This window comes from Podarcis liolepis (genome assembly GCF_965112155.1).
Source record: "Podarcis liolepis genome assembly, chromosome: 1".
NCBI classification, from domain to species: domain Eukaryota; kingdom Metazoa; phylum Chordata; class Lepidosauria; order Squamata; family Lacertidae; genus Podarcis; species Podarcis liolepis.
In genome coordinates this window covers 85,630,518-85,646,614 of record NC_139554.1, presented here as the reverse complement: position 1 = coordinate 85,646,614, position 16,097 = coordinate 85,630,518, and the positions used below count along the sequence as shown (strand labels likewise).

The window sequence follows — 16,097 nt, the reverse complement described above, 5'->3', positions numbered from 1 at the left end:
CATTCATTACTGTCTGTCTAGCCAGCAGTTACCTGGTAACAGGTGTAGCAGTGGCTAGCTCAGTCAGGTATCCTTTGCTGGTTCTCCAAAATCAATATGCCACTTGGCCGCCCTGGCAGACTCTTTGTTCAAGACAGACTGGTGGCTCTTGGATTTGTCCCTCTCCTCTGGGAACTGAGCCCAAAAAGCAGAGGAAGGCTGTGCAGGCAGGTTGTGAAGCATCCTGTTGAATGGAATCAGGCGTGTGATTTGTCCCAGTCCATCAAAAATGTCTCCCCCATCCCTGCACCTCAAGATCTAGTTTGCCCAATGAGATCTAGCTTGCCAAACCAGTAAGCTAAATTCATGGAGGAGAAGGCTATCAGAGACTCCTAACTATGATGTGTATGCTCTGCCTCCATGCTTCTGAATACTAGTTGCTGGAAACCACGGGGGGGGGCTGCTTTGTCTGTATCACTGCTGAAATCCAGCCCCCAGCAAGATAAAGTCAGCACCTCCCAGCTGAAGAGGAACACCATGTATTCATTCTGCTTTCCCTGAGTACATTTCTTGCAGGTAAGAGACGAGCTATGTTGCTTAGCAACTGGGGAGCAGGTTATCTGTTAAGCACCATTCCTTCCTCTTCAAAATGTAAAACATCCCCCTCCTATACAAACATACACTTCACTCTTATTATTAGGGAAGAAGACTATCTGGCAGGAACAAGATCCTTGTTTCGTTATCATACTCTTAACTTTAGAAGAAACCTAGCAACTAGCTGCAATGCCTAAGTTCTACTTCCAGTGTCAGAGGAATACCAGTTGCAGGGAATCATAAGTAGGAAGAGTCCAGCTGGACTCAGCCTTCTTTCCCCTATGCATCTGGCTGGCCAACATGAAAAGGGGACTAGATCAGGCACGTGCAACAGGTAGATTGTGATCTACCACTAGATCACTGGACGTCAGTGGTAGATCACTGGTAGATCACTGGCTCCCCCCAAAGAAGCTTAAAAACTTTGCCTCCCCTAAAAAAAGTGGGCTTTCCTTTCCTCCTCTCTAAAAAAAGCTCAACAGCTTTGACCTGAAACCCCAAAAAGGGGGTAGATCACTGCCAGTTTTTAACTCTGTGAATAGATCACAGTCTCTTGGGAGTTGGCCACCCCTGGACTAGATTAACCCTTTGGCCTGATCTAGCAGGGTTCTTATATGAACTCTGTTCCAGGGAAAAAAATCCCATCTACCTATTTGAATCCAATAAGGATTCTAGGAATCCAAAGCATTTTCAGACCCATTTCCCCCCACCTGCCACGTTCCTGGCATTAAACCATGCTGCCATCACTTTGCACCAATGGCCATTAAACACTGGAAACAAAACAGAACCTCCAGATACAGAGGCAGCATGGTTCTGGGGACAACTGATGGGAAGAGCAATACTCCCTACTGAGATGTACAAAGGCAACACTGAGACTAGGAGGAGGAAGCTGACAGGCAGCCTCAACCCCAGAGATTGTTGCAAGTAAGAAGGCAAGCAGGTTGGGACTGACAAAAGCCTGGGTGTAGCCAAGATTTTTGTTGGGGGGGCAGGCCATTTGTTTTAGGGGGGCATAACCTCAGTTAGCTATGCATTTATATTGATTTTTATTTATTGGGGGACATCCGCCCCTCCCTGCCCCCCTTGCCTACGCCCATGGACTGAAGGCAGACTGAGGTTGGTGGGGGAGTGCTGCTGCAGCTAGACTGTGTGCATTCTCTCCTTGTACATTACATTGACAAAAGGCACAAGCCACTTCTGTGAAATATGACATGTGGGGGGTGAAGGATAATTTCACATATGAATCAGTGCTTAGGCACAACTGACTTCCTCTAGATTGCACCTTTTGTCTTTTAGTCACTGGAAAGCAAACTAGCACAAACCCCCAGAGAGGAGCTCACCCCCTTCCTGACTTACAATGACTTTTGCCTGGTACGTGGCATCCCTTTCAACAAACCGCCTTCCCTTCTCACCCAGCCCACGATGTGCTTGAAGCTTGCCTGCTGCTCTTGCCCTTGACACTTGCTGTACATCACCCTAGTGATGCGCTGCCTGCTTCTCAGAAGCTCCAGCAATGCACACCTGCTGTGCCCAGGTTGCTTCCTATATCTGGGGGTGATACACTCTGCATTTCTTTCCAATTATCCATTGACAGAGGGCAATTGGACTAATGGGGCCAAAGCCATTTGGTGTCTTTACGATAAATTCCTCCTGTCACCTGGCAGACAGGGACATCAGACCATTAGCTCATCATCTGAAATGCATCACGGGGAGGGGGGCACACTAATTTGAAATATGCTTCTTCAGCTGCTGCTCTACAGCTGCGTGGAAAAAGGATGCTTTGAGCATATTTTATTGCCAGCACCAAAGTCTTCAGAACAGCCTTTGCCAACCTGGTGCCCTCCAGCTATTTTGGACTACGGCCCCCATTAGAAGTTGTAGTCTAAAACTTTTGGAGGGGCATCTCCAATCATTAAGCTGCTGTAGCTCTTTGTTAATATTACCAGAGCTTGCTCAGGCTGTACCAAAAGTTTCCATAGGGATTGATAACCTTGCTTGGCATAAATAAATGAATAACCAGAATCAGACCATTTCCTAGCTTCCTAAGGTAGCCTCCTCTCTGCAGGGGAGCTGTACTCTCTGAAAAGGCCAGCCAGTAGATTAAAGGTGCAAGCCAGCTTCCATGTGATTGCCTCTATCCAAGCTGGCACTGGCAGTGTCAGCTGCTCCCAGCTTCTGTTCATTACCCACTTGTCCTGCCTGCCAACCATCACCTAGTTCTCTGCTCTTTCTAATCATCTGTGCTGAAAGGCCAGGCCCCTGCTAACTGACCATACTTGCACAGTCCTTTTTGCATGGTGGCTGTTTTCATCTCAAGGGCTCCTTTCAGGACACAGCTTCCATTTCCCTCTCCTCCTTCCCCACTTTGTGTTCCAGTTGCCCCCGCTAATGCTCACCATTCTGCCTCTTTGACAGGTGTTGCTTCAGTTGGGAATGCTCATTTAAACTTGCTGAAGCTAGAGCTCTGAGCATTATTTGATGCAGCAGATATCTTTGAGGTACTTGTGAAGCAGGCTTTTCCACACCTCTTGTTTTTCTGTATGTTATTAATTTAAATTATTAAATTTATTAAATTATTTTGTACAAGGCAGTGTACAAAATATATAGCAAGGCTAATGCTTACAGAAAAAATAAAATAAGGAGCAAGCATATAAGCCAAAAAATACATAGAATTACTCCTATATATTTAGGAGTGAAGCGTCTGGTTCTCATTTTCTGTTGACTTAGTAATATTAATGGAAGGCTGTCTTTTCTACATGAAAGGAAAATGCACTTACAAAACATTTGAAACCAACATCATTTAAAAAAATAATAATAATCCATGTTCTGCTCTAGGAAAAGGAAAACCCCGTGAATTGTACAAGTTGTGCAAATTAATAAATCATTCCCCCATTAACCATGTTTGAATGGAGAGTGCCTAGCTTTATTAGACCACACAGTCCAGATCACAGTGTGCTACACAGAGAGAGTTATGTTCAGAACAACACCATAGTCACTCTCTCTCCTTCCTTTGAGAAAACCCCATCCTGACTCTAATGCTCTGTGTTTGCTGACATCACTGCTAGCTGCCCTTTCTCTTGGAATCCCTCACCTCCACTCCCCCTACAACACACACACAATCATCCACACTTGATCCAAGCCAATAAGCTGATTAGGACATAAGCACAGAGCAGCGGATGCTTTTGAAGTTGCCGCTTAAAGGGGCAGTCACCATGTTCAGGATAGGCAGCATGGCTGGGTTGGGGAGTGAAACATGCTTTGAGGGCATGCTGGCCACTTAGCACATGCTGGCATCAGTACGCATCTCCTTCGGGGGTCTTCATCCTCCAGTTGTAATGTAAGCTGCCTCAGCAATGCTGAGAATAAAAAAGGTATGTTCTGAGAGACCATGGTTCAAATGATTCAAATACCCTCTCGGTCATCATGTGGGGTGACCTCAGGCCAGTCACCATCTTTCAGCCTGACCTACCTTACAGGGTTATTGTGAGGATAAAATGGGGAGAGGGGAACATGTACACCTCTTTTAGCTCTTTGGAGGAAAGGTGGGCTAGAAACGCTAGAAAAAAAATAAATATTATGGATGGAGACCAAATACTAAGAATTATCCTAGCTAAATCACACGAGACCTTTTGCATTTGTGCAAAAAAAAAAAAAAAACAACCCTCTTCCAAGGCGGGGGGAGGGGCGGAGAGAGAGAGAATGTCTTATACCTAGTCAGACTATTGGTCCCCCTAGCTCAGTATTGACTACATTGACTGGTCATGGTTCTCCCATGGTTTCAGATAGCAGGTTTCCCCCCTGCCCTACCTGGAGATGCTGGGGATTGAACCTGGGATGCAAAGCCAGAGCACCACTGAGCAATGGTCCTTCCTAAAGAGAAAGAGATCTGTGAGGTGCTTCCCCTTGTTATTATCATCACCCCACATCAGTGGGAAATGTGTAAACACTATAACCACATAGGCAATAATCCAGACAGCTCTTTCCCACCCTGTTTCTTAAAATGTTAGAGGTTAAAGACCATCAGTGGAGAGCCAGAATGATGAAGTGTTGGGTTTATCTATGAGAAACCCAGATTAAAATCTCTGCCTACTAATATGAGAAGCCAGTCAAACAGCAGGTGAAAAGATATACATCTTGTAAGGAGATGTGATCACACTGAACTGGAGAGAGAGGGGGGGAGGGGTTGTTGGAGGAGCCCCCCTCCACCTTGCTAAAATCAATAAAAGGCTCTTCTTCACTTCAGTGGCGCTAAGATTTTTGCCATCTGTGCAATTTGATTATGCCCTTCCTTGATAGAAGAGACAAGGCACCATTAAGAATCACCTGCTGAGGTTGCTGCAAAAGCAATCAAAACGGTCCACTATCGACTAGAAAAGGTGGGAGGGATACATACTAAAGAAGACCTGGACTTTTAGAAACACTTGCTCTCTTGCACACAAGCTAGCACTGCATGCTAGTAGAGTACAGCTCTGAAGACCTGCACCTTCTTGCTCTTTCTGCCGTCCTGACTGCCTCTGGGTCATGATGGATGCATGAGGGTGATTTGGTCAGACTGGAGTTGCAGGTCCTTGGATACCCCCAACCAGACAATTTGGTCGCTTCCAGACAACTCATTTATTGAGCATTCATCCTGATTTGTTTGCAGGGAGATTAGATCAGTGTTTCCCAACCTTTTTTGGGCAAAGGCACACTTGTTTCATGAAAAAAATCTCGAGGCACACCACCATTACAGCCCCGTGACGTCAGCATGCAGCGTCACGCCGGGAGGGACATGAATTGCTAGCAAATTACATAATCACCTCCTTGAGGGCTGGCTCATCTTCTCCGAAGGCAGAACCCCATTAATTAACAGCACAGACTCACACCATAGCCAAGACGAGGGGGGAAAACCTCAGTCATGCACAGTCATGCACATGTGGGGGCTAAATGAGGACGAAGACCGGGCAGAGAGCAGGGTTCAAATCACCCCACCTGGCCAGGACAATCCCTGGGTGCTCCCTTGGGCCACTCGCCTGACCCACCTCGCAGGGCTGTTGTTGCGAGGATAACACGGGGAGAACCACGCGCGCCCCCGGGAGCTCCTTGGAGGAGAAAGCGGGCGATGAATGCAATGCACGAAATATATGAGAGGCGACCAGGTTTTGCAGGTGAGGGGCCCCCGCCAGCCTCCGCTTCCAACACCCAGCGCAACGACGCCGAAGTTTCCCCCCGGGCTCGGCTCGGGGAGCAGCGCTGCTCCCCCCCGGCTCCCCTTCGCCCTCCCGGCTCTCTCTGCCGCCCACTGGGGACCCCCCTCACCTGCCAAGTCCGGAGCGCTGGTGGAAGTTGCATGCATGCATGCAGGGCGCCGCGTTGCCATTGCATTGCACTGCACTCCATGCAACGCCTGCATGCATGCATTGCCTTGCACGCCCGCCAAGGGGTCTCCCCGCGGTCCGATGCGTCCCCTCCGGCGCGGATGCAGCATTGCAAAAATTAAAACCCCCCAACGCAGCCCTACCTGGGGGGCAGCCTCCGCCGCTCCGCCTCCGCGGGGATCCCCGGGCTCCATCCTGCCGCCCGATCTCCGCGGGGGCGCAGGCAGGCTGCGCGGGGTCTGCGCGGAAGAGCCCCTGCCCGCCCGGCCGCCGCCGCCGCGCTCATTCCATGGCCGGGAGAAGAGCGCTTCAAACAAAACGACCGGCCCGCCAGGCCACGCTGGGAAACGTAGTTCGCGCACCCCGCGCGGGCGCGGAGCCCAAGGGCGAGGGGACTACGGATCCCGGCAGCCCCCGCGCCGGGGACGGAGGGGGAGAGGCCGGGTGCAGGGATGCAGGGACGGGTGGGCGAGCGAGTGAGTGAGTGGCAGCCGCCAAGCCTTGGCCGAGAGCCAGGAAGGGCCTCCCCGGAGGAGGAGGAGGAGGGAGGCGCAGAGCGGGAGGGAGGGAGGGAACCCCAGGGGTCATCTAGTGACGGCGCCCCAATCGAAAATTTGACTTTAAAAAAAAAAATCTTTCGAATTTTTTAATTTTTCCCGCGGCACACCAGGCAACAACTCGCGGCACACTAGTGTGCCGCGGAACAGTGGTTGGGAAACACTGGATTAGATGATACCAAGTATTTGTTGAAATTAAATGTTGTAGCACCAAGCAAATGGTATCTCACACTTTCTAGGGCATTTCCCCATCACTTTCCTTATTGCACAATGTGGGGGGAGGGGATTAGAGGGAGAGCAGCCATGTTGCATAAGACCTCCAAGACAGCTTTAATTGCACAACCTAAATTTGCCAACATGTAATGAGAATCCACTGGGTGAGGGGAAGCAACAGTCTGCATGTGCCCCAGTCTGGAATGCAATTGCAACCTTTTACTATGGGTAGGCAACCTAAGGCCCGGGGGCCAGATGTGGTCCAATTACCTTCTCAATCCAGCTCACGAACAGTCCGGGAATCAGCGTGTTTTTATATAAGTAGAATGTGTCTTTTTATTTAAAATGCATCTCTGGGTTATTTGTGTGGCATAGGAATTTGTACACCCCCCCCCCAAAAAAAATATAGTCCGGCCCACCAAATGGTCTGAGGGACAGTGGACAGGCCCACGGCTGACCCCTGATTTTAACCTTCTTGAATTACTCCCCCAGGCTCTGCCCCATTCCTGTAGAGTGGAGAGCTGTAAAGGAGCAGTCCTCTAGCCTAGAACCTCAATCACCTTGCTCCTTGCCTGCACTTGTGAGAGGTCGCTAGGGAGCATGAGGCCACTGATATAAAAGGAGGTAGTGATTGAAGAGAATCTGACTTAAAAGGGATTCAGTCTGGAGGCATCTGGCTCACAGGGTTCCTGGCATCAGGGCCCAGGTCTGGATTCAACACCTTGTTCTGCTGGTCTTCCCAATACAGCTGAGTCAGAGCCCTGGCTGCAGCTCAGCGTTGAGTCATGACAACAGGTTCTTTCAGGACAACAGTTTAAAGGCAGAACTCCTTTATTCTGCCTGGGATTCTCTACACTTTCTCGGATAAGATTGGACTGAGTGACAGATTGATCCAATCCAGTCCAGCCCATGGGCCTAGATCAATCAGGATCTTCTCTGTTGTTTTGACAGGGTTATGAAACACACTCCACGGGGATGTCTGCTTGGTCCCATCTCTGCCCAAGCAGAGGGCATAAAAAACATATCATTTTCAACAGGCTGTGAGTTGACTGATCTGATTTACATTTTAAAAAGAGAGTACTAAGGATGCTTGCTGAATTTTATTCTGTTTGTGTGGGTGTTTTGCACTGTGGTGTTTGAGCTTTAAGCAATCTTTAGTCTATTTTGGTAGTGTTTGATGTAATGTGTGCTGTTATTCCCCTGTTAGGAACTCTGAGTATTTTAAAACAGAAAAGTGAGATAAAAAGTGCCCTGGTATGTAATAAATAGCCATTACATACCAGCTCTCCTGTGTGTCTGCCCAGGAAAGAAAACGCTTTGCTTAATAAACCACTCAGTGACCTAAGAGTGTCCTGGGATTAAGTGATATGGGTCAGCCAGGACGTCAGCACCATGGACAGGGGCTGGTTTGTTTTACAGCTCTTGGAAACCCAGCCTTTCGGTGGCATGAGGCTGGCACTTGTGCTTCTAGTAAAGGGAGGTTAGGGTGAGTGGCACTCTCAATTGGTGTCTTGGAGAGCACATCCTCTTGGAGCTGAGGATGCTAATAGCTGAGTGCAGTAAATCTTGTAAGCTGGAGAACTTGTAGCAGTGGAGAACTGAATTCACACAACAGAGAAGCAGAGTTTGGAGGCTTTGAAGCTATTCTGCCATGTAGCCAGGGCTGGAACATAGGAATCATCCTGTTGGTCCATCTAGTTCAGTATTGTTTATGCTCACTGGCAGTGGCTTTCCAGGGTCTTTCCCATCCCTACTTGGAGTTGCCAGGAATTGAATCTGTGATATTCTGCATGCAAACCAGATGGTTTACCACTGAACTATGGCCCTTCCTTTGTCCGTACTCTGCCCTTCTCTTTGCAAATGAAAGCTTTACACCAGAAAAAACCCTTTGCACTTAGATAATAGCTTTACACCAGAAAAAACCCTGTACTTAGATAATTCTAAGTACAGAATTACCTGTACTTAGACCACCAGCCTAAATTACACCATTTTATTTTGTGTTAGTGGTGTCTTAAATTCTGAACCAGAAGGCAGATTCCATGTTTTATATTTTGTTACTATGTGTGTGCTCTAGAAATAACAGCTGCCCTCTCCCCACCTGTTATGTATGCCAACCCAAGCTTATGCCATGTGCTAGTCTTTAAGATGCAGAAGAGTCACTGTTGTTTAGAGAGAAGAAGCTATCTAAGGACTCAGACATGGATACGGAGCTCTGCTCCATGTTGTCCACAAACCCAGAGCAGCTTCCAGCATCCTGCTGTCTAGCCCAGCCCCTGGCTCCTTGGGGTGTGTGAAAGAGCTGAAGCACACAGCCTGTTTGCATTATAAGCACCCAGGAGATACCCAGATATTCCAGTGGCTGGGGACAAGGAGATACCCAATTAAAGAGTGATGCCTGGAAATGATACCATGGGGATGTTACTATGGCTACCAGGAATGCTTTAGTTAGAAAATCCCGTTCCTTGGTCTCTGCCTGAATGCAGAGTGCAGCCGTGCACAGATCTGTTCAAGGTTTTAGTTATTCAATGAGGGCTCACTCTCGTTCTCTGTCTCTCTCCCACACATATATGCACACACCTTCCTCAGAAAGGGTGCCACAACTGCAGCAGAGGCGCTGTTCTGTTATCCATTAGTCTTTGACCCAGCCCAGCCTCCAAGTGTGGTGCACGTTTCAGTCACTAAACGACAGCTCGGAATAGACTGCAGCAAAATCTAACCAATCAGGAAGCAGGCACTCCCTGGGCCATGTGGAGCATGCCTTATTCACAATTTTTAGAAAGGAATCCCTAATGAGGTTCCCGCCCCACTACAATTAGCTGCTGCAGACTGGAGGAGGAGGAGGGATTCCCCCCTCCCATTTATTTCTCCCTAGCAGATGAAAATGCAGAATAAATGATTTGATATTAGGGACAGGGGAGGAAGAACGGGATGGAATCCGACACATGCATGCCCAATCCCCACATCTGTTTGTTAGATGGTTTGTCTGTTGGGCACACCTGCCTGTCACATCTGGTGGCAAGCTCAGCCAACTGGTTTGATAAGTGATGATGCCGACTTAATCAGAATGACTGGGGCAGAGGAGAAAAAGCTTTCTCCAGCTGCTTCTTGATTGCTCTTGTACTTCATGCTATTATCTAACAAGGAGTTATAATGCTTGAGCCTTTCTAAGGAGGATTTGGAATTTGTTTGTTTTTTAAAAAGATATATAACTTGCATTGTAACCTGAACATTGTAACCTTTACATAATCTGCAGGCTTCATCATCATTTAAAACAGGTTTGTATGATCTAACATAACAAGCACATCTCATTTTTGGTGAAACATAGACCCCTGGACAATGAGATGAGAGCGATTAATCACTGGAGAAGGATAACCTGGAGCAAGATAAATTGAGGCCATTCTGCATAAGGAGAAAAAACTAGTTCCTGCTTTATTCACACCCTAGAAAGGGAGGGGAAAGAATAACTATCTGACACAATCAAAACTGATGATATTAGCTGTGCAAAGGATTAGACTGTGAAAAATATGAAAGATCGATGGATTCTGAAGCCCCTTCTCTGTTATTCCCCTCTGACTTGACACTCTTTACTTTCTCCTGTCAGTTTGAAGTTCCCCTCCAGAGGGCCTCCTTCAAAGCTAAGTGAAGCATTTCCATGAGGTTTGGCTAAAGCTCATATTGATTCTCTGCACAAAGGCAGAGAAGCAAACTGTATCATTTCAGCCATGAGCCCTGTAATTTTAGGGGTTGAGGGAGGAAAGCCACGAAGAATGAAAGAGCATACACTAGATGTACTGGGTGAATGATGCTATTGTATTCTGAAACGAGACAAAGGATTTTTAAACACATTATTTGGCTTACCAATTATTTGGCTTACCAATGCCAGAATGTCTGTGTAATCAAAACCTGTTTTATCAAGTATCACTGTTATGGATGCAGTTGTCACTGTTTGTATTTGACTGCATTTCATTTTCCACTGACCTAACATTTTACAATCCTCGCATCCAACACAAATACTTAGGCTAATTGTGGTCCATGAAAGCTTATGCCATTAACAAATGTGTTAGTCTTCGTTTCTTCGATGGCTTTGCTGCAAAAGACTAACATAGCTATGCCTCACTCCTACCAGGGTCAAGGGACCTCTAAATGTGATTGTATGTGCAGACTGGGGTCAGTTTACAAGAGCCCAACCCCATTTCTTATGTATCAGCAGCAGAACATGGGGTCAGAATAAACTGCTGGCACAAAGGGGGCCATTGGCCTATTTAGGAGAAGCTTCTACACAAGGCATGGAGGCCAAATCCAGCCCGCAAGGCTTCTTAAATGTCCCCAGCATTGCCTCTGATCCCAAAGATCCTTCCTCTGGAGTCTAGCATAATGTGTCCATCTACTTAATCCTCTTCTGGGCCACATGGGTATGATTCTTTAAGCCTGCACTCACTCAGTTGTAACAGCAAAAGAGCCTCTTTCAGATTTATACGTCTTTGTTGTTTCTACCATAGGTAAATGGGCTCGAGCCTCTGGGTGCATAATAAGTGGAAAATTCTACTCATACTGCTGATGGGGAAAGGAGCTCTTTGCCTTTATCTTGATTTGCATGGAAACAAACTCAGTGGACAGATGAAAAGTTCCTGGCACTTTAGCCCTGGCTTGGTTCTGAATCTCACCCTCCTTAAAAATGAGTCACCAAACCACATTTTCCATGGCACAAAAACCATGATCCTTATTCAGGATGAAGAGTGCCTGGTAGGGGAGAATGTCCATCGTCTGCCCCCTTGAACCGTCCTGTTGAGGTCCACCATTGGGGTCTTTTGCTCCTAACATCAAGTGTATCTTTATGCTGCACCAGGATCTGAAGTAAGGGAGGTTTGCTTCACATTGAACAGCTTGTGGGGTGGGGGGAGAACTGATGATTTGTCTGTTTCCGGGTGTTGTTTATAGCTGCTGCACACTGCCAGTAAATGAAATCTGGGGGAATGTAGGAAGTCCTGCTACTAATGCAGAAGAAAAAGGCTGCTTTATTTATTTAAAAAATCACCAATCACTACAAATGTAGTGTAAATGCTTAGGCATAAGTATGCAAATATTCGGGTGACTTCCTGACATTTCAAATTCCCACACAATTCAAGGGTGTGGGGACTGCTCAGTCATTACACTTACAGCCAAAACAGATGTGATGCAGAAGATCCAATCATGGAACTCCCAATCATTATTTTTATTTAAAAATGTAAAGCACCAGAGTTGTCTGTGAAGGGGATACATTGATTGAAAATTTATTGCATTGTAACTGTATTGTAACTTTTGAATAAATGTTGTTGTTGGTTTCTTTAAAATGTAAAGTACATGCAGCATTTGCAAAGTATGGGAACCAGTTTTGACTGGAACAGCAATGCAGGGGGAGGAGGTGTTTTAAGCATCCTTTTGATTGAAATCATTCCACTCAGCTGCTATTAGCTCCACTGGTTAAAAAAAGATAGGCACTCCCTTTCCTTTAGTGAGGCGGTGTGTGTGTGTGTGCACGCACACGCACAACTTCAATGGGGAAATAGTGCAGGGGAAGGGGTTAAACACTCCTTCCCGCAACCAGGGCTCTGATTAAAAACCTACTCCAAGATCTACTTTAGAGTTTAAAAGCTGGGGGGTGGGAATCCATCAGATCTCCTGCATTGGATCTGCCTTGATCCTTATCAGCAGCAGAAGCCCAACAAAGCTTACCATGTAAATTCATCACACCATAGTAATGATATGAATCTGTCTGATCCTGCCTTGGGGCACTGGGTGGATGATTGGCAGCCTTATAATTCCATGTCTGTGGGTATAGAAATATGAATATAAGTATTTTGTGTGCATTTATGATTCAGAATAAATGGTTCAGAGTCTTTAAAGAATGGCAATCTGCATTATCAAAAGTATGATATCTGTTGTCAAAACTGGCAGCATCTCCATCTTCCTTACAGTGTGTATTTCTCCTTTTTTTGCATTTGGCTTCATCCCTATTAGAGAACTGGTTCCTACAAATTGCAGGTGAGGATGTAAGGGATTTGCTGTTTTTGCTGTACCACTTCAGAATGCAGACAGAAGGCTGGTCAACACTTCTGCTTGTGCCATGCCTAGAAACACGGGTACAAGCAGTTTTTCTCCTTGCCCTGCTTCTTTCCAAGGAAGAACCCACTCATTAGCAATAAATCAGAACAAATGGCAATCCGGGGAAAGCTGCCATTGCCATTTGCTGTGATTGAGCACTACAGAGCAGTTGGGAGCAGTGGGACAAAAGGAAGTGTGGATAAGCCCAGAAGCTCATATGACTGAAAGCTCTTTGTAGCGTGTGAGAAAATGACATAGTCGCTGCACATAGAAAATAAGCATAGTGAAGGCTAGTGTAGAACTCTTCACCCTGACACTTTGGCTTTCTGTATGCAGGGTGTTCACCACCTGACTGCACTGGGAATGAGACCTTCATTTGCTAAGGTTGGGCAGCAACGTCACAAATTGCCCTCACACCTGAAACTTTTTCATACCAAAATTGGTGGATTTGAAACGTAATAGATGGCACCAGACTTCAGCCTGCCGCATCATTCTACTACGCAGTCACTGCAGTGGGAAATCCTCTGCTAGGAACCATTGTTACCCTCCCTGCCCCTGAAAAAGGCAGTCTCCATTCACTTCTTTCTCTGAGCATTGCCTAGAACCAGCTAAACAAATAAACACACGCACACTAATGCCAGATTAACCACTAATGCAAAGCCATGGCCTGAACAGCTGGGGAGAGTGCAGGTCTTGACAAAGAGCCTTGAGCCTTCCATTTTCAGGGGCAGGGGTGGGGGGAACTTCATTAACAGGAGAGGAAATGATCACTGTGCAGCAAAGCATTCAAACCTACTGCTCATTCATTTGTAAACATCCTGAGCCTGTTCTGCCTGGACGGCTCACTTGCTGATTGATTGGGCTCCTGTTGCTGCTGTCTCATGTAAATGTGGAGGCTTCCACACACACTAAGCACCAATTTGTCCTAGGCTTGACCTCTTGCTTACTGTCAGTGGCACGTGAGGAAAAGAATATCCTACTTAGGGTTATTAAGGTGAAAGGCAGAGAGAGAGCGAAATATTTTCTTGTGGCCTCTTAAAGACTACCGGATTGATTATGGCATCAGGAAGGCGGGTGCAGTGGGGGTGGACTGCCCCAGGTGTCTTTGCTGAGAGGGGTGACATTTGGCGCACCACCCACCTGCAACTCCCAAGCCTACCCTGAGCTGTCGGGGGAAGGGGGGAGCTTCGCCGCTCTTCCCCTGACAGCTGGGGGAGGCTTGGGAGTTGCGGGTGACTGGTGCGCCTAATGTCTACCATCAGCGGCTCGCTCCGCCCCCGGCTGCAGGGCACGCATGCTGTGCATAAATGACTGCATAATATGAACTAAGATGTTTCTCCATATATTATTATTAACTTTGTTATGAAGCCCAACTGAATCCAATGGAGCTGCTTTCTCAGCAAATGTGTCTAGGGTTGTGCTGTTTGTCTGCTGGTTATTCCCACTTCCCTGGGGAAAGTAGTTATGTCTGGAGATCTCTAACAGAGAATCTCTAGCCTCTTCAGCAAACCATCTTTTAGAGCCCAAAAGCAGATGTCGTGTGGTGAACCTGTGGTTGTTTGGACCTCAGCTCCCATCAGCCCCCAGCAAACATGGTCAATAGTCAGAGATGATGGGAGTTGTAGGTCAGCAGTATCTGGAGGGGACCAGGCTCCCTATTCCTAACATAAATGACTGAGCCCTGTGTGCCAAGAAGACCATATTCTCTGCATGCAGCCCTCCCTGCCCACTGAGGTTGGATGGAGATCATGCCCTTTCATCAGATCAAGTCAATAAATGAGGGGAGGGATTCAGGGACTTCTCAGCAGTGGTTCAGTCAACATTGTGGAACTTCCTTCCTAGGTAGAACCATCTGGTTACAGTGGTACCTCGCAAGATGAATGCCTCGCAAGACAAAAAACTCGCTAGATGAAAGGGTTTTTGGTTTTTTGAGTTGCTTCGCAAGACGATTTTCCCTATGGGCTTGCTTCGCAAGACGAAAACGTCTTGCAAGTTTGTTTCCTTTTTCTTAACACAGCTAATACAGTTGCGACTTGACTTCGAGGAGCAACTCGTAGAACGCGACTTGACTTCGAGGAGCAACTCGTAGAATGCGGTGTGGTAGCCTTTTTTGAGGTTTTTAAAGACTTTGGTATTTTTGAAGCTTTTCCAAAACTTTCCCAACACCGTGCTTCGCAAGACGAAAAAAAAAACCCGAGACGACAAAACTCGCAGAACGAATCGCAAGACGACAAAACTCGCGGAACGAATTAATTTCGTCTTGCGAGGCACCACTGTACTTCCCTCTCTGTCCACCAGCCAGAGAAGACTTGCCTGTTTCAGCATCATTTTTGCATCTGCCTTGGGCTGAGATGGAAGTTGCACAGAAACTACAGACACACACACCCCTATCTTTTTTATGTTTGTTATGTTTTTGTTCTTTTACTTGCTTTATGCATAGCTTCAGGAAAGCACAATGACAGACTGACTGTCAGACAAGAAAGAAAGAAAGAAAGAAAGAAAGAAAGAAAGAAAGAAAGAAAGAAAGAAAGAAAGAAAGAAAGAAAGAAAGAAAGAAATTTCATTGGCTTGTACTTTGCAAATAATTACCCTGACCTTGAACAGTATGGACTTAGGAAGCCAAACTGACTGTGCTTGGAATCCAAGTATTGCCCCATCTTTTACACTGACAGATCTGGATGTTATCTCAAATGACTCAGTGGGTTTTTTCTGTAATTGGATGTTTTGATATCCGCTTCTTTTTAATTTATTTATGAAAGGATTGTGAGAATGAAATTGCTACAGTTGCTTACTTTGCAAAAAGCATAAACAAAAGGAAGGGGAGCAGGGAATCTGAGCATTGTTTTCATTAGAACCAAACCCAACCCCCATACCAGGCTGGAAACCAAGAGCTGCAATAAACTACTAGAGATCTACACTCTTCTCCTGCACTGAGCTAAAAATACTTACAAACAGGGCTTAATTTGTGGCCGGGAATGACTGGGGCTCAGCATGGGTTTTCAGTGCCATGGTTCAACCGAGGAACAGATGGCAAAACTAGATTAAAATTTCCCTGAGCAGGTGCAGAGTGCATTTCCCAATCAACAGTTACAGAGAGACCCCACATATGGTTGGTGTTTCCAGACAGATTTAACTCTCAGCATATCTTTTTTTTCTAGAAACCAAACATAGTACCTCAAACAATCTACCAGTGAATATATCCCCCCCCTCCCCAATGGTAGGGAATTCCACAATATGACTAGTATCTTTAGGTGTTGCATCTAATAACTAGAAAATATATCCTCCCCCCACCCCCCACAACCTAAATCAGCCCTCTGGC

General features: G+C 46.6%; 1 long non-coding RNA gene across 2 annotated transcripts in view; it reads right to left on the bottom strand.

Annotated features, from left to right (window-relative positions):
• LOC310708094 overlaps positions 1–15,796 on the bottom strand; it is a 30,275-nt gene extending 14,479 nt beyond the window's left edge. Inside the window, exon 1 of one of the 2 annotated variants that reach the window (XR_014526845.1) lies at positions 15,728–15,796. This is a non-coding gene — a long non-coding RNA (uncharacterized lncRNA). The remainder of the gene's footprint in view (positions 1–15,727) is intronic. The other variant, XR_014526846.1, reaches the window with a different exon arrangement.
• Positions 15,797–16,097: the final 301 nt, after the last annotated feature.